This window comes from Lissotriton vulgaris, chromosome 5, assembly GCF_964263255.1.
Source record: "Lissotriton vulgaris chromosome 5, aLisVul1.2, whole genome shotgun sequence".
In the NCBI taxonomy this organism is placed as follows: Eukaryota; Metazoa; Chordata; class Amphibia; order Caudata; family Salamandridae; genus Lissotriton; species Lissotriton vulgaris.
Genome location: NC_141693.1, coordinates 522,802,544 through 522,814,662, shown reverse-complemented (window position 1 = coordinate 522,814,662; position 12,119 = coordinate 522,802,544). Strand labels below are relative to the sequence as shown.

Genomic DNA, 12,119 nt, shown 5'->3' with positions numbered 1-12,119 from the left:
TGTGGCTGTGGGGGGGGGGATGTCGAGGATCAGGCGTGTCGAGGCGTTCTGCATGCGTTGTATTAGTGTCAGGAGTTTGGCCGAGGTTCCAGCGTATAGGGCGTTTCCGTAGTTGAGCCTGCTGCTGACAAGGGCCTGGGTGACCGTTTTTCTTGTTTCGGTAACCCTGAAACAAGCTCACAAAAGAAGCCTAGGTAAATTGGCCCAAGGACTATTGCTGAAAAGATCTCAGTTTCTAAACCAGAACAATAAATGGTGCGAGGTCGAAGAACTTTCATAGTTGCACTATAGCTTGGAAAGTTTCTCCACTTGTGCAAGGCAGATTAACTGTATAAACCTTGAAACCAATAATGGTATGGGCTTAAGATGCAAAAAACAGGTCTCTCAACACAATTAAAGGTGATCAAGATTATGCATGGCTCTCTCATGAACTAGAACTCCTTATCTGCCTTCCATTTCATTCTTCACTCTAGGCACTTCTATCTGTTAAGTTTGTTGTAACACTGTTAACATATCTTGGTGGTCCTTTCTGTCAGCAGGCCAATTTTCAACACTTTTAAAGAACTCTAAATAAGTTACTAATATAACTTAGTCAAATGTTTATATGTAGCACTTGGGGAATATGAAACTCTTTCTTTGTAGGCTGAGCGCTATGTTTCATTAGGTAGCCAACAATTGGCCTTGACAATAGTTAAAGTTACTCCAAGACCAGGCGTGCTTAAGCTTATGTGGTAGTTTGTAGCTGCCCAATATTCTCACTTTCCTAATCGGTTTCAAGAATCCTGGAACCTCGAGTTACCCTCGTGTTAAGAGGGAGTGCAGCGTGTCGCTCAGCATGGAAGAGTGATTGTTCTTTAGAAAGTAAACAATGCTAGTTAGAAAAACGGGTGCAGGCCCAGTCCTAATTTGCCACTATCAAAAAATGTCAGTCCTTCATGTTTATGCCACCTCATAAAACGCATAGTCTCAATTAATCCCCTTTGTCTATTTCCTTCATAATCATTTAACTCAATTTATAATCGCCGAGGGCATCTTATTTTGGTAGCTTCATAATTGGGAACTGCATTGAAAAGTAGATATTTACTAAGTTAATTTGCAACCCGTGACTAGTTACTCTTAAAATATCACAATGTGCTTATGTCACAAGTTGTTGACTATTAGAACAACTTAGCAAAACACATCCATGAGAGACAATTCACCCTAAAGACTCACTAGTGCATCTTTGACACAATCACAAAAGGGGAATCACAATTAGTTTTATCAGATCAGACGTGCCAAATTCTGGTACTTAATTTACTGCTGCAGCTGTGTGGAAGGAAGAAGAAAACTAGTATCTTATAAGCTTATCAAAACACCAAATTCCAGGGATTGCTTGCCTTCGAAACACGATTTGTGTTGTCATTATCCAGTAAATGTACTGATTGTTAGTTTTGAACAGGTGCTTGAAATGTTTTTATCAACGTTGAGATGTTTGCTTTACCTAAATACCTTTTAACACTATACTCTACTTTGAATATGTGAATACAGAGTTGGTTGCAAAAAATAAGCCCTCACCCTAGTCCATCATTTTTTACCCACAATACCACTCTAGACACAGACAAGCCAATTGGAAATCCCTCTTGGCCATGACCTTAAAGTTGACTACTTTCAACTGATGGGAAAGTTTGGATACCTTGTGAATAGGAGGACAAAGGCTGATCAAAAGGCTTCCCTATTGCTTGCTTTGCATGGAATCCCCTCCAGTAACGTTTAGAACTTTCACAAATGTATGTTTTGTAGGAAGACGCATAGGAACTTCCTCCTTAAGGACGCATTTCGCCTGCACAATTTGTGTGTACGAGGCCCAACTGTAGGCCTACACAATAATTGGGGGACAATTATATTTGTTGTACTATACAATACTCTTGATTGACTGAATTGATGATTCGTGTAAAAGAAAACTGCTTTTGCTCAAAATACTTTTTTTCACAAATTTAACTCACGGTACTGCTAACTGATAATTTGATATGCTCAGGTGTTCAAGGCCGAAGACAGAATCATGTGGAAAGTTAACAGGCTGCTGAAAGACATATGAGGGCATACCAGTCAAGGAATATACACTGTAAAAAAATAAACATACTCGTATATGAAGATATGAATAAAATCTGTAAATTACATTGCATTTATAAAGTTATTTACCAAGTTCTGAACTTTAATTATTAAAAAGTAACTATTTAACTTTGACCCAATTACTGGACCTACTGTTCGCTGTTAAGTGGAATATAATAATATTATTTTGGAAGAACAATAATAGTCACTTGATTGTGACAAAGTGTTTTAACATACATAACTAAGGTAACAAACTTCTTTCCACAATGTGGCTTTACGTTTCAAACCCACATACACTTGCCTCTGATGATGACAATGTCCTGCTCTGTAGTCAACCAGACTAGACAATGGCCTCCCTCGAGAGCATCAAGCATTTAAGCCACAGCAAGCTTCTCAAGGGCCTGAAGAAGAATGAGTGCATCAAACCCTACCTAATGGATCAACACTGGCTGCTCTTGCGATGCCAAACCACCTTAAGACCAGCTGCATCTTCTTACAATTCTGTCACAACTAGCAACCTCTCGTATCTGGCTGACGAGCTCACCACCTCCATAGCTCCTGGCACACATGCAGCCAAACTTGATCGATGAAGATGGGCAAGAAAGAAAAAACTAACAGGCCTGCAACATATATGCACCAAGGAACTCGAATGGCAGCAGTGTATCATCAATACAGCCCCCAACCCTTCTTTAATTTGAGAGCGAGCTGAAGACACTTCTTTGAAGAACACTACAGCATAAGACAGTAAATAGTCCACCTCCCTTTTCAGAACACAGAATAACCCACCAGGGTCACTGATTGTATTTCTGTCTTCTCCCTTAAACAGTGTTTCTATCTTGCAACTAGGCATGAACTATGCACATAGCGCATACCAATGAGCGATTCTCAATTGCAGCTGTTGGGTGCTGCACGGTCACTCAGTCTGTAGGATAGCACACCAAACCAGCCAAGCATGCTTACAGAGCAGTGCACCTGAAACCGTTTCTGGGAACTTCGGGATTTTTTTTTTTTTTTTACAAAAATACTATTTTACACCGAGAAATGCCGAGGGAGATAACAGAGGACATCAACTAAAAGCACGACAGGCGCTCAGGCGCCGGCAAACAGAACACGTCCACAGTGCAAGAACGTAATCATAGAGTGAGGGGGAAAAACAACTAAAGTTGTTTCAATGGCAGTAACTGTTTTAAACTCCCATTAAATTAACAGAGCTCATGACTGTTACGACTTCTAGTACCAGATGTACTTACTCCTCCGCTGTTCAGATTCAGATGCAAGTTTACAACTAGAGTACAGAGGGATTGAAGAGATTAGGCCCGATTATCAAAATCATCTGTTCACCTAAAACGAATTTAAGAGCGCAAAGCGTAGGGATACCCTAGAAAGCCGGAGAACGCCAACAAACTCGTGAGTTTTTGATCATTCACATTTTTTACCTATGGCCTATTTTCGCCTAGATAAGGGTTAAGATTTACTCCTGTCAAGGGCAGGACTGATTTACCATTCAGGACGGGTAACAAAAATGAGGACACTCAAAATAAATGCGGCAAAAGGTTTCTCCACGGAAAGACATTCCCAATAGCAAAAAATTAACAAATGATATAGAGAGTAAGTACATTTTTTTCAAAGTATTTCCACGTATACAAACCCACATCCGCTAAATGTATAAACGCCTACACATGCAAGTATTGCAGGAAACTTACAACTGTCACGCCTTGGTTTACTCAAATATACCAGTAAATCTATAACTGACACACCTTGACTACTCCTTTAAAAATGAAGAGTTGGAGGGAGTCTTTGACCAAAATATTATATATATATATATATACATATATACTAATCTTTTCTTTTGCACGTGAGGTCTAACACAAAGTAGCTTTGATTACATATTAAAAACCGTCAAGCTATAGAAAGTAGCCAAGAAGATGAAATTATGTCTGCTGTAGCGCCAAATCAGCAGACGTATCGAGTGCTGAGCGCCAAACTTACCATTACCCAACTTAATGGCACGCATCGGCAGCAGGCTTCGATTACTGTTCTTTGAAGTTCTATATCGGCTTTGTAAATGAAGCAGACCACTGAACTCGGGAATGGGCGGTCATGCCGCAGTAGTGTCTAGTTCTTGGATGGCCTTCTGCAGCTCCTTCCTATTTTCCCTTATCCCCTAAATGTTATCATTGGGAGGGTGGAGGGACCGAATTCACTGGGGCGTCTGGTATTCATCTTGCTTTTCTATGGAAGGAGGTTCTTAAACATACATTCACAAGCCAGACCGGAACCCTTCCCCCACTTTATTCTGATGTAATTTGGCTTTTCCTTCTTGGGGCTTGGGCGAGGCTTTTTTTGAGACGAGCTTGAATTGCAAGAAGAGATAGAACATCTGCTTTCAGTTACTGTAGGGTGGGGAGAAGACGTGCAGATTCTTGTTTGGGTGTGGGGGGGGGGTTGTAAACGTCCTCCTTCTCATGGTTTTCATGCACTAACATAGCTGACTCTTTCCTCCCATTCCATTCAATACACATTGAGCGAGTTCATTTTAGTTCAATGTAGGTGAAAATAAAAAAGACATGCATAATTTGTGTTTTTCCTCAATGCAAAATGCTATATTCATAGCACTGTTTATACAAGTACTAACAAGCATAGTTGGCAAAGCCAATATGTTTCGCCTATGGGCCCATCCAGGATGCTCTACACAGCATGGCTATAGACCATTAGCAAAGCCAACAGGTCACAAAGAGAAGACCTATTAGCTTTACTAATGCGTGTTCTGGTTGCCCAGACCTGCCAACTGACCCATGCCACTTATGGCAGCATCAGTTTTGACTTTTTAGCCAGCAGTACTTTACATGCTGGTATTCACTAGTTGGGACCGGTTGTCCTGATTTTCCTATTCCAGTTATGAGCCTACAAGTTCCAGCATTCAAAGTACGGTTGGCTAAAAAGCAAACACTGCATGGATGCGTCCAACACACGACATGCAGCGAGCTGCCTGCTGCATATCTCAGTTTACACTCAAGCTCCCTTCTGGATCATACAAAGGCTCTTTAAAGACCCTTGGGGATTCCCTCATTGTTACTTTCCTGCCGTTCATGGGCCCTGCCCTGATATCCCGTACTTACTGCTGTGTATGAAGGACGTGGTAGGAAATAGAGTGCTCGACTTTCTTCTTGGCGGTGGGGTAGGACTATGCAGAGTGAGGGATTTTGGTGGAGGCGTTTGGTGTAAGCTTATTTCACTGCTGCAGTTTTGCCCAGTGCATGTTAGGTCAGGACATAGTGTTCAGACTCTGGTTGATCAGACAAGAGTTTTGCTTTTTACTATAAAACAGATCAGAAATATATTTCACTTAAAAGGACAAAGACAAGAGCTTGCTAAATTCAGGGCAGACTTATGCGATTTGCACAGTAAATGTACTCACCATGACTGTCTGTATCCAACCCTTCTCCCCTTTTTCTGTCGAAGGCCAGCAGTCAGTACTTGAATGCTTTATGTGCTAGAGATTTGTACAGGTACATTATAGGGTGCCTGCATTTTCAACAGATGTACTGAGTACTCTTGGACGAGCCTCTACATTTTAATTTCCTATTTTCTTCCAACACGGATGGTTTGGGTGAGAGAAAGCAATAGGGAGACGGGAGGGGAAGCAAACTCGGGGTGCAAGTGGGTTTAAGCAATACAGAGGGCCCTAGGTTGGCACAAAACTGGGAGAGAACAATGTGGAGCGGGAGGGGGGAAGCACCCTACTGGGAATGCAATTTGATCGGGGGGAGGGATGGTTTGGGAATGAAGAAACACACAAGGGCAAGAGCATCACTGGGGTGCAGGGGAAGAGCACACAAGGAAGGCATCTGGAAAACAAAAGCCCTTCGAGTGCTACAACAAAACGAACAAGCATTGGCATAGCCAATAGGTCTCGCCTTTGGGACCTTATAAGTTTTTAGCCATACAACAGTTGATGTTGTTGCACCAAGGATATTGTGCTGGATAACTAAACCCTTATAAGGTCTCAAAGGCGGGACCTATTGGCAAGACCTATTGGCTATGCCAATGCTGGTTTTAAGTCAGCTACTATGAAAAAAGCAACAAATAAAGGTTTCTTTCTGTATTCAGTGCATCTATAAAGGTAAATTATTTAATGCCAAGAGTCATTGTATTATTCAGATGTAAAAGAGAGGGGGTTTGAGAGAGGGGGTGAGAGTTATAAGGGGCAGGGTGAAGAATTCCTACTATGGTTATTAGAGATTCTTTAGAAATAACACGACGCAGAGGCCCCTTCCCAGTGTTTTGCTGAAAACGCAGGCGATTGATGCTAAACACACTGAAACGGCTGATAATATTAATAACAACAACAAAAGCAATAATATAACAGACGCTTTTATAACTGAAAGACACATTGTCGCTTTTATAGTAGCTCAAATTACACAATTTACGAAACAAAAAACTACTCCTGAACTCGGGGAGTGCTTAGAAACTGCCTAAACTCCGATTTACAAATATAACTGAACAGCTACCCCCCCCCCCCCCCCCCCTCCAACCACCACCACCTCACACGTAATAGGATTTTTTTTTTATAGCAGTAAACATGCTGGCCTGTAGTTTCACTTTCCATTGGTGCTGTCCTTTGAGAGTAACTGCCTCGACAGAGGACAAGCTGACGACTGTGTACCTATAATAACTGCACACATATGTAAATATTTTGGCAGGGGTCTCTGAGTTTCATTCTTGTAAGGTCCATTTGAGGTTAATACAGAGTCCCCGTTTCTTACCCTTCCGCACAGCCGCAGCATAGAGCACAGTGCAAAAGGGCACCTACATAGACTGCGAAACGTAGACAATGTTAGTTCAAACTATCACAACCATATCATGTATAAACAACCACAGTCTGTATATTACGTTTAAAAAGCTGCAAAATCTCTGAGAAGCTAAAAACGACCACCCATCGCATCTAGGAACACAAATCAACTATATGTTTTATTGCACCTGAAGGGGACATGGCATTACATTTAACAAATAAAATAAATCGAAAGTCTCAATCCAGGTGTGAACAGTCTTTGTGATCTTGGGCAGACACCCTTATGTCTCGCGGTTCTCGAGCATTTAGAAAGCAGTTGAGTGGCATGATCAAGTGCTCTTAAAAACGATCACCTCCCAGTTCAAGGACTGTGTGACCCCCGCACTCTGGGGAGCCTGAGATCAGGCAAAAACTGCCTTGGCCGAGATGTGCTAATCCCATTATCCATTTGGGCGCAAGACGCCTGAACTGTTGGGGTGAGAATACATAATCTCATGAGGGGGACAAGCAGGGCCAGATAAATATTTGCAAGGGCGGTGCCCTCAGCCAACCCCAGCGGGGCCAATCCCCTCTCCACCCGCAGAGACAACATTCACCTGTTGCTTTCTAGGACACAGCTGCGCTTCTAGTCATCGCCAGGGCTGCGAGCGATTTATAAATTATACAATGAAGAAATGACAAGGGGAATAAGATGCCTCAAACTAGGTACTATCCTTCGAAAAAGGAGGCAGGTTTTACCCAAGCAAGGGGCGGGAAGCAGTGTAAAACAACATTCAGAGCCTGGGAAGTACGGGTCCCACCTAAGGACAAGCAGGGCAGCGCCAAGACAATTGGCAGGCATTGAGCGTCACAGTAACTCCTGGCACCATGCCACAGCCCCTTGGCAAAGAGTGAGGGCCGGAGCCTAAAAACCCTCAGTGAGGGCGGTGCTGCGGAACCATGACTGCCCCTTTGTGCGGACCATCTGCCAGAGCATGGTGGGCCTGGCACCGCAAGGCATGGTGCCAGGGCAGCCCAGTGCTTGCTAATGGTATAGCTGCATTTTTAGAGCGCCCAATGGCACACTGCGGCACGCCCAGCACGGTTGCAGCGGGCACTGGAAGACAGAGTGCCAACTACAGGTCTAGGGGGGGGGGCGCTGCCCATCACTGTGACAATTCTTTATGTAGCGCCACCGCACCCACAACCTTTTCTCTGCGCTTTCAATAGTATGAGTGGTTGCATGTATGCCGGCAGAGACCCCGGGAAGGCGACCCTCGCCCTCTGCCCCCAAAGCAACCCTTTAACTGGAGATACAAACTGACAACCCTAGAGACGGACAGACACACAAGAGATCACACTGACAAAGGCACAGGAGCTGCACCAGAAAGACAGACTGACACACAAGAGAGCTCCTGACACACAGCGAACAACTGACCAGCAAAGTATTGGTTTCTAAAGGCATTTGATTCTTGCCGGAAAAAAACGTATAACTGCTTTCAGGGAGCGTGCGGCGTGGCACCGAATTAAAAGGCAACAGGCACGGCCTGCATCCAAGACACACAGAGCGATTCCCTTGCAGGAGCGAGCAGGGGCACCATCTGTTTGCAAGATAATTACAAACAGCTGTCGCCAAAGCTCGCTCCCGCAAGGGAAACGCCTAATGTGCACACGTTGCAATGGAAAGTAATTCAAAACGTCCATGTTTTTGCCCAGAATGCTGATCAGTTCCAAAAGGTCCCCTCCTATGCAGCGAATGTTGGCTGCGTAGGCAAGACCTAAAAATATAGTGCTTAAAAAAAGAGAGCAGTGGAATGACAGGATAATATGTCCATGCTCCAGGGGCAGGACAAACACAAGAAGAGGAAGGAAAGTCCACACAGCTAAAGGATAAGAAGCAAGAAAATGAGTGGCAACAAAGGTAAGCAATGGAGGGGCTCTAAGCCCACTGAAAGAGAACTTTGTGTCTCGAAATAATAGACCATGCATGCATTGTTGTATGCAAGACCCAATAATCATGCCATTTCATTTTGCTTCTTTAATAATCTTGTTTTCTAAAAACACCTCATTTGTATCGCAGATTCGTCCGTTATTGTCTCCATGGTTTTAAGATTATGTTTTTAGTCTAGATTATTTCTGTTAGGTCATAAAGAGGGCAAAAACTGGAAGACTAAGCATTGTTTCCTCGAAGTATTGGCTGCTTCACAAATTGATGTGCAGGAGATGAAAAAATGAGCAAGCATTTTGAAATGCCAAATTCCTGAGACAGCATCCTATTATTTTATTTGAGATTTCTGCATAGCACTCTTATTGCTTTTCAGACATTTTATAGTGCTTCAGGGAACAAGGAGTAGTGAGGACGGGGAACTTCAAGAAAAGTCTGGGTCCAAGGATACTCATGTTCATGGTCTGAAAAGACTCCAATGATCTGCTTGTCAGCCTTGCGATTATCCATTATGGTGTGCATGACTTTCATAACACTAGGAACACAGGGATTTTGAGGTCTCTTGAATCTGTGAAATTCATGAATCTGAGCTGAAGTGTAAAGTCAAAAATGGGGAACCTAGGCTATGTATGATCTGGCACTGAACCATTTGTTGTCACGATGGATAGGAAGTTCAGCAAGACCAACATTATTAGGCTTACGGTGTGCAGACATTTGCATAACCATGGATTAGTAACAGCGATTCTTCATGCAGAGCCTTCTGGAGGATGCTAAATATTTTGAAGCTGGTTCTTTCCCGCCTAGGGCTTTAACAGCTATAGTGACAGTCGGTGCGGCACAACACAATGGGATGTGCAGCATGGTTACGGGTTCTTTTTAATTTGCTGAAGGGTTTTGGCTGGGAGCAAAGTGTAAATGGCATGGAACCATCCAAATATGCATGTCGTAACCACGAGACACGAAACAATCCTATATGGAGTTGTTAGCACATGTGCTGGGAAATACTCTTGACGACCCCATTAACTTTAGAGATAGCAGTACCGGCCCCGGTTCATCACACTAGTGCCCACTAGAACCCAGGACAACCATGATATAAACACGTCTACTTGCAATACAACTCAGCTATTTGGTGCTGGAAGAGATACTTAAGATTTTATTAACTAGAATTATTCTTTAAGGACCCTGGGGTGTTTTTCATCATTGGGCATGAGGTGCCAGGAGGGTGTAAAAGTATGAAATGAAAAGAGCTGCCATAATCTACTTACTGGTGTCTAAGAACCTATATGAGCCCTTTATCATTTACATTTGCATAAAATCCTATGGCGCAGGCATGCCTTCCAGACAACCTGCTATAAACAAGCATGTGCAATGCAAAAGATCTCGCATTTGCAAGGGTTTAAGCTATTGGCATTGTACATGACAGTGCCTTTTATTTATCGTTTTTGATAAATAAATAAAATGTAAATGCAAATAAAAGGCTTTGTCATTTACAATGCCAATAGCCCAAACTCTTATAAATGGGAGACCTTGGCCTCCATTGTCCCAGGCTGCTTGGTAAGTGAAAGCGTGACTGGCGCGCTAAAAGTTGCAGGTATGTCGTGCCCAGGGCCGGACTGGCCATAGCGGGCACCGGCAATCCCCTGGTGCGCAGCACGGGTGGGGCCGGTTTTAGGCCCCTGGGGGCCTTTTTTGTTACAGGGCAGTTTTTGTAGCATAGCTGTAAAATCGGCCTTGTAACAAAATCGGCGGGAAACCGGCCCTGGCAAAGAGCTCGGCTGCACCACCATTAAAGGGGTTAAAGAAAATAGTACTTGCAGACTAAATCAGACATACCACATAACTTAAGTAAAAGGGCCAGTCCTCATGGGGGGGTTACACACGAGGACAAGGTGGAACTAAGGAGGTACTAACAAGCCTATTAACAAATCAGAAGCCACATTTATAAAGGGCTGTGACACAAGCCAATGAAAATTATGGGTGGAGCTTTAAGTCCATACTCTAATACAGAACGCCTTGCAGAGCAATGCCTCGCTGCCCAGGCTCTACCGAAAAATCCCTAAATTACGTTTTTTCTGCCATATAGATATCCTATGGGTCAAACATGAATATAGCTCTGTTTAACTATGTAATTCCAAAAGCACATAATCAGCTAAGTTAAAACAGACCTGCAATACGGTGCTAATTTTTGGCAGGAGTGTGACGTCACGGTGGGTTTCTTAGACCAGGATGTCTAAAAAGCAGGCATGCTCCACAGGTTTCTACACAAGGTATAAGCAGTCTGCCTTTGCTAGGATAGCATCTAGGGTAGAAAGAAATTTGGCGTCATAGTTGATACTGAATAAAATAAATCAGCAGAAGAACTTTTTGTGTTCACAGATCAGTCCCTGGCAGTTTACTTAAAAGCAATGACTGGCCTCTGGACGCAATCATTTTTGCTCCTCCTCCAAATAAATTGTTTCACCAACAACTTAGAATTACCCACAACTTAGATCTGTCACGATCCTACCAACTTGTTTGTTGTGATTTAGGGGTGTCTGTTGAGAGCAGCTGCTGATGTGCGGTGGCAGGGGGTGAGACGTAGCCAGGAAGGTAAGGAAGCGGCTGATAGGGTTTTAGAACAAGCATTGGAAAAGCCAGTAGGTCTTGCTTATGTTGTTATACTACTGAGCGGATGGCTAAATGTTTGCAAACAAGTGCTTGACCACATCATAGCACTTTTTAGGTTTCGCTGGGGGACGGAGCCGTTAGGCTCCGCCTCCAGAGAAATCTATTGATTACAGTAAGCACTCTGGAACACGCCCCCCCGTCCCATTGGCTAGCTCCATAAATGGAGCCTAGCCATTGGAACAGAGAGGCGTCCGTCATGGCTGGACCAGACACGGGGGCGTTCCTTAGAATCTTTGGCTTTTGGCTACGTCATGATACGTCAGCCAAAAGCCGGGAACGCCCCCGAATCTGGTCCGGCCGGGCCGTGCTTGCTGCTGTCCTGCCTTGTGTCCCTCCTCCCGCCGTCCCCACGTTTCCCGCCTCCCTCCCGACGTCCGTGTCCTTTCCCGCCCCCCTCCCACCCCCTGTGTCCTCTCCCGCCCCTCCCGCCGTCCGTTCCTCTCCCGCCCCCCCCCTGTCCTCGTAGGTGCTTGTTACTTTTCTATTGGTTTAGGGACGGCGTGACGGTGTTCGGGCTCCGAGCCTTGGTCTCGCGCCCCTCATGTTACTAAGGCAGGCTAGACAGGAGGGGTTGGCTCGAGCTCTGCTATGGGCGGGGTGTTAGAAAGAAAGAGGGCGTGGTTAGCTCCAGAGGGTTGGGTGAAGGAT

The 12,119-nt window shown here is 44.2% G+C and overlaps 1 protein-coding gene across 7 annotated transcripts in view; it reads right to left on the bottom strand.

Annotated features, from left to right (window-relative positions):
• Nucleotides 1-12,119, bottom strand: part of SGMS1 (sphingomyelin synthase 1) — a 1,111,197-nt gene that overhangs the window by 166,645 nt on the left and 932,433 nt on the right. Inside the window, exon 1 of one of the 7 annotated variants that reach the window (XM_086921968.1) lies at nucleotides 1,983-2,060. The exons of the other annotated variants lie outside the window; for them this stretch is intronic. The gene's annotated coding sequence lies outside the window, so the exon portion shown is untranslated. Of the gene's footprint in view, nucleotides 1-1,982; nucleotides 2,061-12,119 lie in introns of those variants that run through there. 7 annotated transcript variants of the gene reach the window in all.